The sequence below is a fragment of the Protomyctophum bolini genome (genome assembly GCF_963924005.1).
Source record: "Protomyctophum bolini genome assembly, chromosome: 10".
In the NCBI taxonomy this organism is placed as follows: Eukaryota; Metazoa; Chordata; class Actinopteri; order Myctophiformes; family Myctophidae; genus Protomyctophum; species Protomyctophum bolini.
Genome location: NC_137871.1, coordinates 12,246,048 through 12,255,396, shown reverse-complemented (window position 1 = coordinate 12,255,396; position 9,349 = coordinate 12,246,048). Strand labels below are relative to the sequence as shown.

Below are 9,349 nucleotides of genomic sequence, written 5' to 3'. Positions count from 1 at the left end.
CTGCAATACCAGATTCGGCCCCTATGTCCATTTCGCGTCAGGGTGTCCTCCGGGTGCCGCCTATATTCATATATACTCTTAACGGTTTGAATCCACTGTGGCGCATCCGGCTTTGGGGGGGGGGGGCTGGAGTGTTGGAGTGCCAGTTGGAGTGTTGTAGGTGGATTCAAGCATGGCCAATCAAATGATCTCTTTTCATTCCCATTTTCGTTGTCAATTTCGGTGTCATAGAAGACCATGCAAAAATAAATAGGATATGGAATAGATAGAATACATAATAAATGCACATATTTGTGTGTGTGTGTGTGTGTGTGTGTGTGTGTGTGTGTGTGTGTGTGTGTGTGTGTGTGTGTGTGTGTGTGTGTGTGTGTGTGTGTATGTGTCTGTAGAGAGGAGGGGGGGGGGGACCTACGTATCACCATCCCCTGGGCAGGTGCTGCTGAGGGGACCAGGCTCCCAGGGGCCCCATGGAGATCAGATCTGTCTGTCCACTAGAAGAGCACATGTCTGCTGACGTCTGCTCTGAAAGATACTGGAGGAACACTGCAGCTGAAGGAGTGTGCATGGAAATATTGTATGTAAAAATAAAAAGAAGTCCCCTTTTATTATTATTGTACATTTTATGATGAATTAGTAGTAGGGCATTCAATTTACCAAAAAAAGAGAAAAGATTATGAAGCACCCACATTGTACATTAAAGCTGGCGTTATGAATAAAATAGGAAGGGAAAATAGCCAATCTACAAAATACGTCACAATGTGACATGTCGTGGATCGGCTTATACCTACAGTATGTACATCCGCTATTTAGTATGTTGGTAGCTACAATTTAAGACCAATCAAAGCATCACCGTGACTCTCTCTACGCTGCACGTCCATCTGCAAAACATGCACAGAGAAATTAACACTCACAGCTGAATATACAAAACACTCAAGATTCACGTCGTTAGGCCGTCATGCCGTATTTGAGTACGGCAGCTAATTGACGCAAGTCTTGCCGAGACGGACGTCTCATTAATACAGCTCTAATGATTATTTAATCGGTATGACTCGAGAGGGAGGTTGTTATAGGATACAGCACGACTGAAATGCCGCAGGGCACAAAAAGATGGCATCCCCATATACCTTCAAGACAGTGGAAGTTCAAAGGCCAGACCGACCCATGGCTGATTTTTGAGGGGTGCCAACTGCTCCAATGACTGGCCGCGCGTGTCTCTGCAATATGTCTAAAGCCCGTAACCCGGGCTTTGAAAGTATCGTGTGGGGTTACAGGTGCAGAATGGGAAGCCGATTTTTTTGTGTAACTAATAATAAAAATGCCTTATTATTATTATTAGGATTATTATTACTACTAGAGCGGTCCTCTATAGTAATAATTGGAATTGAAATCTTTGTCAGGCATGCCCAAAATATGGAGTCTATGCAGTTGTCAGAAACATGCCAGCTCCATATATCTAGGTCTAGAGGTGATCAGGTGTGATCAATTGGTTCATTTGGGCCCGGTCCAGAGCCTGGGCAGAGGCTTTTGTGGTGTTTCTGGACAACGGTGTATCCCATCAACTCAAGACCGTGCACTGCACTCCCTGTGGTGGTGTGGAACACGTGTGTCAAATTTGAAGTCGGTACGGCGAATGGTTCTCGAGTTACGTGGATTGCAGACGTACACACGTACATGGTGCATTTAGATAGATGGATCCAAAGGCACCGCTCAGCACTCACTTCACATTATTTTTTGGCAAGTTTGGAGGCAATTGGACAACTGCAGGGAAAAGCAGCACGGACAAACACGCACAATAACAGTCCACTCTTTTTTGATTGTATAGGCCTATGTGTAATGTATATACTGTACTATAAATGATATCATAACTCATATATAGAGTCTTCAGCTCAGGACTTACTTACAGATATAAGTATGGTTGTACTGTACCAGAGGCTCTGAGAGAAGATGGCATGTGAGAGACGTCTACTCACCGACCGCACTCGCCTGAAATGACAGGGTGTCACTCACCACACAAACACACAAAACACAGTTTGAAATCACGGAGACAGTTTTTTACACATGTGCATACTGTGGTCTGCATGGACTGCCAAATGGCTGCTGCAGCCTGCTAGCTACTTTACTAATTATATAACTTCTTTTTTTGAAAAAACAAAAAACAACCCACGTACAAGTATTTCTATTTTTTCCTCTCATTTATGTTCACCGATTTATGTCGTCACCTTACGTTTTGGTCATACATTAAATAGCAATACAAGGCAACTGAAAAACAATGGTAGGACAGGAACCAATGGGCACGACGAAGAGGGGCGGGACCACATGTGGGACTTGACAAATGATTGTACAAAAAAAATGCTCCACCATCCAATCATACCCAAATTTGAATGTCATGTTGAGGGGCCTCTATTGACCATGTGCAGACTGCGGCCATCTTGCCATTGGAGTTTGGAGGCACTCATTTTCAGTAAAGCAACTGCAGTGCTGCCTCCTGCATTATGCGCAAATTGAAAACAGATGGTGTACGCAGGGATGTTGAGTGATATCCAACGAGTACTTCCAAACTCAAACACTCATCTGCATGGAATTTCCCTTCTTGACCTGAGATCAGATTCTAAAAATGTCTTCTACATCCTGACAGTTTTCTGAAAAAGCCATGTTTCTATATGTCAGTCGTTCTTCGATTTTTCTAAAATAGCAGACCTGCAAGCTTGTAGCGTGCCACTCGGTGGCGCGCTATGAACTTGTAGATCTGCTATTTTTCAATAGCTAAAGCATAACATAATGCTAACACTAAAAGGGGTTCCCGCCCATAATGGGTTAACAGAAAGTAGCTCATAACATGTCTGCAGTAGATTTTTATGAAACAAACACTTTGCAAGTTAATACAATCAGACAAGACTTCTCTGTTTGGATGTATTGGGCTGTCAGTGGCAAATTGCACCTAGTTATTACCACCCTGCCAATAACTAGTATTGGCAGTTATTGGCAGTGACATCATCGATGAGGAATCCAAGCTAATACAAACTTCAGGCTTTCTCGTTCTGAAGTTACAATGAGAAAATGGAAGCCATCGTTCTCACGATAATACAAACGCCTAATGATGATGTCACTGCTGGACATCAGTTGCCCACAGCCCTCCTGTAATGAGACACAGAGTAGAAAATAATTGTGCCATTTTATCATGATTATTAGTGAGGACCTGTTATATGAAGATAGGTTGAAAAGTGGTGACGTGGTCCTTTAAATAAATAAGAATCTGAACTATCCCTTTAATGGCAAGATGGCCATGGTCTGCATATGGCCAATAGAACCCATTTTAAACCCAGTGTACTTTGTTGACTGGAATCCCCCTAGCCCCCCTCCCTATTTTCCTCTCTACACCAAGTCCCGTTGCTGAAAATAGTATGAAGCTTGACGTTATAGTCTAGTAGCCAGCCCATAGAGCCCCATTGTGAACCTGGACATGTTGAGTACACCAAGGTTTTATGTTAGAAATGTTTAGTATGGGTCCCCAGCATGTATAGAAACTGCCGGATGCTAACTTGCATATGTTGAGCAATTTTCATAATTGGCATAATATGTGACCATACCAATTACAACCTATATAGAAGGCAAAATATTCAAAGCTTCATCATGCTTTATGTAGCATGTGACATGTCAAACTAGGGGGTTTTCATGATGCTGAATCCATTCCATTCCAAGCATTAGTTTTGCACAAAAAAAAAACACTCATTGGGCTAAAAAACGGCCAATGTCGTCATCAAACATAACATAAAACGCTGGTGTACTCAACATGTCCGGGTTCACTTTTTGGCTACTAGGCTGTTACTCCGAGTCGTATCACAGATCTGCACCCAATGTGTCAATTCATGACTCATTGAAACGAGGGCTTTCACCTCTGCTCATATATGGGCCGCCACACATGTAGTCTGTTGTACAAACTCTATTTCTCCTGTATAGCTTCCTCGTGTCCCCGTATAGTGTGACATGGCAACCCGGTCTGGAGGCGATCTGCGATCTGAGGGGCACACTTTTCAAGTTTTTCCCCATATATTTGATGTGTTCCTGCACGTCTCTAAAAATAGCCAGCAGCATCCTGGATCTCCTCTCAGCTGGGAGAGGAGCCATGAAGGTCGTCTTTCCAGAAGTGAATATGACATGGTTGATGGTTGATAAATGATTACAGGAGAGCAGAGATCCTGACAGTACAGTAGCATATATAGGACCGCCTCCGAAGAATCTATTCTGTTGTCGGAGCAGATGAGAGGGGGGTAGAAGACTGGGGGAGCACAGAGCAGGGGGAAGGGGGGGGGGGTTGAGAGACAGAGGGAGGGAGTGCAAAAGAGTGGGGGAGAGAGAGAGGGAGAGGGAGAGGGAGAGAGGCAGGCAGCAGGGAATCTGCAATAAGATTAATCGTGTTACCAGAAATCAATTTCACATCCTCAGCGCCGCGCTCTGCAGATATGGGCGGGCCGGGGAGCATCAGGGCCAGGCGAGGCCAGGAGAGAGAACACGCATCCAGGCAGAGGTTACTGACAGTGTCTACACCAGCCCCTCCAGAGAGCTCCGATCCTCTGGAAGAACAATAGGCTATACTAGGTTTTGTTTTTACGGATCCATGTGGAATGGAAACACAAACATGTACAGAATGTCACAGAGCTTTTCTCCGCTATACAGTTATCGTTGGAACCTCGCAGATACGGGAGAGCTCTTTTTTATTTCCCCTTCGTATAATCGATATTTCACATATTTTAATGTTGTTGCTTTGACGTGTGGTCCGTAGTACCAAATGTACTTTGTGTGCTATGACCAGCCGAAACACAACGATGCATGTCCAAAGGGTCCAAAATGTGACCCTTGGCTTGCTTCAGGGGAGTAATGAAATGTTAACCCATTCTGGGCGGGAACCCCTTTTGGTGTTAGCATTACGCTATATGCTTTAGCTATTGAAAAATAGATCTACAAGACACCGAGTGGCGCTACGAGCTTGTAGGTCTGCTATTTTTGAAAAATCGAAGAACCACTGACATAGAAACGTAGCTTTTTCAGAAAACTGTCAGGATGTAAGAAGACATTTTTAGAATCTGATCTCAGGTCAGAATTTAAGCTGTTGAACTGAAATGATAAAGAAACATACCATGGGTCAACTGTACTGCCTCATGGGGTGATGATGAATGCACGTGCACCAATTCCATATCATGTCGTGTGTAGGCCAGGGGAGGCAACTTTGACAATGGAGAGGGCCACTATATTTCCACATCACTCCAGAGAGCCACATTGCATAATATTACTATAATATATTAATAATCGTATATATTAACCTGCGGGCGGCATGAAGCGAAGGTGGGGGCCGCATGTAGCCCCCGCTCCGCCAGAGGCCCATCATCCATGTATGGTGTAGGCCAGTGGTTCACACACCTTTTCATGTCAAGGACCCCCAAAATTATACTCATTATCCCGCAAACCCCCGTTAGAAAACATACGCCAAGGACAACATTTGGGTTGTGTATCTCAGCGGTTCCCAAAGTGGGGTCCGGGGACCCCCAGGGGTACTTGAGTTCCAGGGGGGACCCAGCTAGATGATCATTTTGAACCAAATGGACCCTTATGCGGGTCTGTAACTCGGAGAGTGTACAAATGGGACCAAATGGACCTCAACGGGTTCCATTTGTACGCTCTCAAGAGTTAAATTAGCATTGATTTTATAATATAAATTGGGCGTCCCAGAGATAGAAATGCTATTAAATGGGGGTCCGTAGAATAATGCATGTCAAACTGGGGGGTCCTGGAAATTAAACGGGTTGAATTGAAATTCACTGCTATATAGACATAAAAATCTTCTCTTATGGAGGGGTCCCTGGCATACCTTTTCACATGGGGAGGTCCGTGGGCTAATTAGTGTCCATTTGAGGGTCCTTGGCATGAAAAAGTTTGGGAACCTTCAACCACTGGTGTATCTGGTACTTCTGATGCTTCTGTGTGACGCTGACTGTAGTATATAGGCTACTATATTAAGCAGGGCATCTGCATATAGTGTGCACTGCAGATAGTGACAGGCACTTATAGCTATACAACGAGAGCAGAGACAGCGAGAGTGCACCGACGTGTCCGATATCTTCATCTGAGACAGAAGGAACGATCAGCTCTCGCTCTACTTGTATCACATTAACCCATTCTGACCTGAGATCAGATTCATAAGAGGTTTCCACGGGACACACACTGGTCTGATGAACCCATTCTGACCTGAGATCAGATTCTAAAAATGTCAGTCGTTCTTCGAATTTTTCAAAAATAGCAGACCTACAAGCTCGTATCGCGCCACTCGGTGGCGCGATATGAGCTTGTAGATCTGCTATTTTTCAATAGGTAAAGCATAACATGATGCTAACACCAAAATGGGTGCCCGGTCAGAATGGGTTAACTCATTATCACTCACCCTCGCTTCATTAATTATCCTGCTTTTATGAACAGAGTGGATATACTCTCTCTCGCGCGCACAGAGAGAGAGTGGTGTGGTGACAGACAGAGGCCCGTGCTTCATCTGACAGCTAATGGCTTCATTAGGAGCAGAGTGTTAATTGGCTGACTTTGGGGAGACCGAGGCTGGTTAATGAGGATAAATAGATTGACACACACCTGAGCGGGGGGGGCGCTGGGTGGGACCCTGCGTTAATGCACGCCCAGCCAGAGAGGACTATATATGGGAAATCTAATGACAACAACTATGGAGCGTCTCCCCCTTATCGTCCCGATCTGGAGATGCCAAAGCTTTCCCGCACCATGGGGCCCCCCCCCCATGGCCGGAACGGAGATTTATTAGCACGGGATAGCCTGATTAACACTGCGAGGCTAAAACAAAGGAGCAATATGTCAAAGCAATTAGCACCACCTCCCAGCACCCTGGCATCTAAATAACGTCCACATTTATGCTCCATCCTACAATGTTGTCATGTGCCGAAAATAGCTTACAGCGCGTGTGTGTAAGAGAGAGAGAGGGGGGGGGGGGGGGGGTCTGTCCGTCCTGTTGTATGTAAAAGCATAGAGGACAACAGCTGGTGAACGGGGCGATGTGTGTGTTTGTGCCTCCATCCATCTGCCTCACAGTTAAAACGTCCATCCTGTGCTGTTCTAGCCATGACATGGCCGACACACACACACACACACACACACACACACACACACACGTCAGTGGTTAGAGGATCAGCTATTCTCATGGGACATGTGTGTAAACTAAAGGATGAAAATGCTAGGGCGATTTCCATAAGAGAGAGAGGACCATATTGCAGGATGCCGTTTAGTGTGCCTCATGTGCTGGACAGTATCGCCACCTAGAGGAGTATCTTAGTCATTGTCGCTTATGTTCCAGGAAGACATTAGTCAATGGAAATGTGACTGACTGCCAGCTTAACCCATTCTGACCGGGCACCCATTTTGGTGTTAGCATCATGTTACGCTTTATGTATTGAAAAATAGCAGATCTACAAGCTCGTATCGCGCCACCGAGTGGCGCGATACGAGCTTGTAGGTCTGCTATTTTTGAAAAATTCGAAGAACGACTGACATTTTTAGAATCTGATCTCAGGTCAGAATGGGTCAATCAGATCCAGTGTGTGTCCAGTGGAAACCTCGTATGAATCTGATCTCAGGTCAGAATGGGTTAATACCGACACAGCTGGGAGTTCTCCACTCCAGTACAACTAGTGTTCTATACCGTTAGTCACAGTGGGAGACGCCCAGGCCAGTACAACCAGTCTTCTACGGTTGGTAAACTGGGAGATGACCAGTACAGCCACTGTCTCGTTCTTTTCTACTGTTGGGTCACTTGGAGCTGCCCAGTAAAACCCCGCATGCACTTTGCAGTTGGCAACTAATGACAAAAAAAACCTAATATTTACAGACAAGCAGGAATTCCCTCTTGAATAATCCTTCTTAAAGCTTTTCATTTAACCCATTCTGACCTGAGATCAGATTCATACGAGGTTTCCACTGGACACACACTGGGTCTGATGAACCCATTCTGACCTGAGATCAGATTCTAAAAATGTTCAGTCGTTCTTCGAATTTTTCAAAAATAGCAGACCTACAAGCTCGTATCGCGCCACTCGGTGGCGCGATATGAGCTTGTAGATCTGCTATTTTTCAATAGGTAAAGCATAACATGATGCTAACACCAAAATGGGTGCCCGGTCAGAATGGGTTAAAGGACCCCCAATGGATATATGTACTGGTCCGGTGTACATCTGAGAATGAATTTGAGCCAAGGACCAACATTCAAGATTTGTGTTGTCAAGATTAATAACCAGTCAAACTCCTGAGGGTCGAGGTCGTATGCACGCATCCGCCTGGGTGACAGCAGACTGCTGGGTGAGCGCTGGCGCTTTGGAACAGATCAACATATCTGCCTGGGTGACAGCAGACTGCTGGGTGAGCGCTGGCGCTTTGGAACAGATCAACATATCTGCCAGGGTGACAGCAGACTGCTGGGTGAGCGCTGGAACTTTGGATTGGGGGGGGGGGGATCTTAATTTCCGGGCCCGTTAATAAGAACGGAATGGAAAACTGTCAGACATTTTTAGAATCTGATCTCAGGTCAGAATGGGTTAACTAGCTGGGCAGTGTGGGGACGCCCTGGAACCCCTTCAAGGACCCCCCGAGAGTCCACACTTTGAACCACTACTGCAGGAGTTGGTTCTCCCATGCGGGAGGGACCCGGGTTCAACATGAGACTTATGGATTGCAGCTTTAATACCACTGCATAGTATCTCATTTTGCTCTTAAATTGTCTAAAGCACTTTAATATAACAGTTATATTGAAGTTAAAGTTTAGTATTATCGTCATATGGTACAACAGAGCAGCCGAGGTCAGACCATGATGCATGTCAATAATGATCTTTAATGTCAATATATACAGAACTCCAAAGAAAAAATATAATCTTAAAAATTAGATGAAATAAATACAATATGGTACAATTTCCACAATGTCTTTTCAGAGGAGATATATCCATGGAAATGCTCTGTAATGCAGCTTCTCTGTTTCAACTGGGGAACCCCCCCAACCCCCACCCCCTCATATACACACACACACACACACACACACACACACACACACACACACACACACACACACACACACACACACACACAGCTCCTCCACTGCTCTTCATCATCATCATCTTCATCACATTGTCGTCAAAGTCGTTTTGACATCAAACTCAAAGTCAATTTTTCTTTTCGTCAGCAGCGGTCTTACCTTGCTATACTGCACGTGTGTAGTGTTACTTCCTCCCCACACATACATACATACACACACACACACACACACACACACACACACAGGTGCTCCCACTCACTC

The 9,349-nt window shown here is 45.1% G+C and overlaps 1 long non-coding RNA gene across 1 annotated transcript in view; it reads left to right on the top strand.

Moving 5' to 3' along the window:
- Window positions 1-9,349, top strand: part of LOC308322782 — a 486,306-nt gene that overhangs the window by 276,737 nt on the left and 200,220 nt on the right. The window lies entirely within an intron of this gene.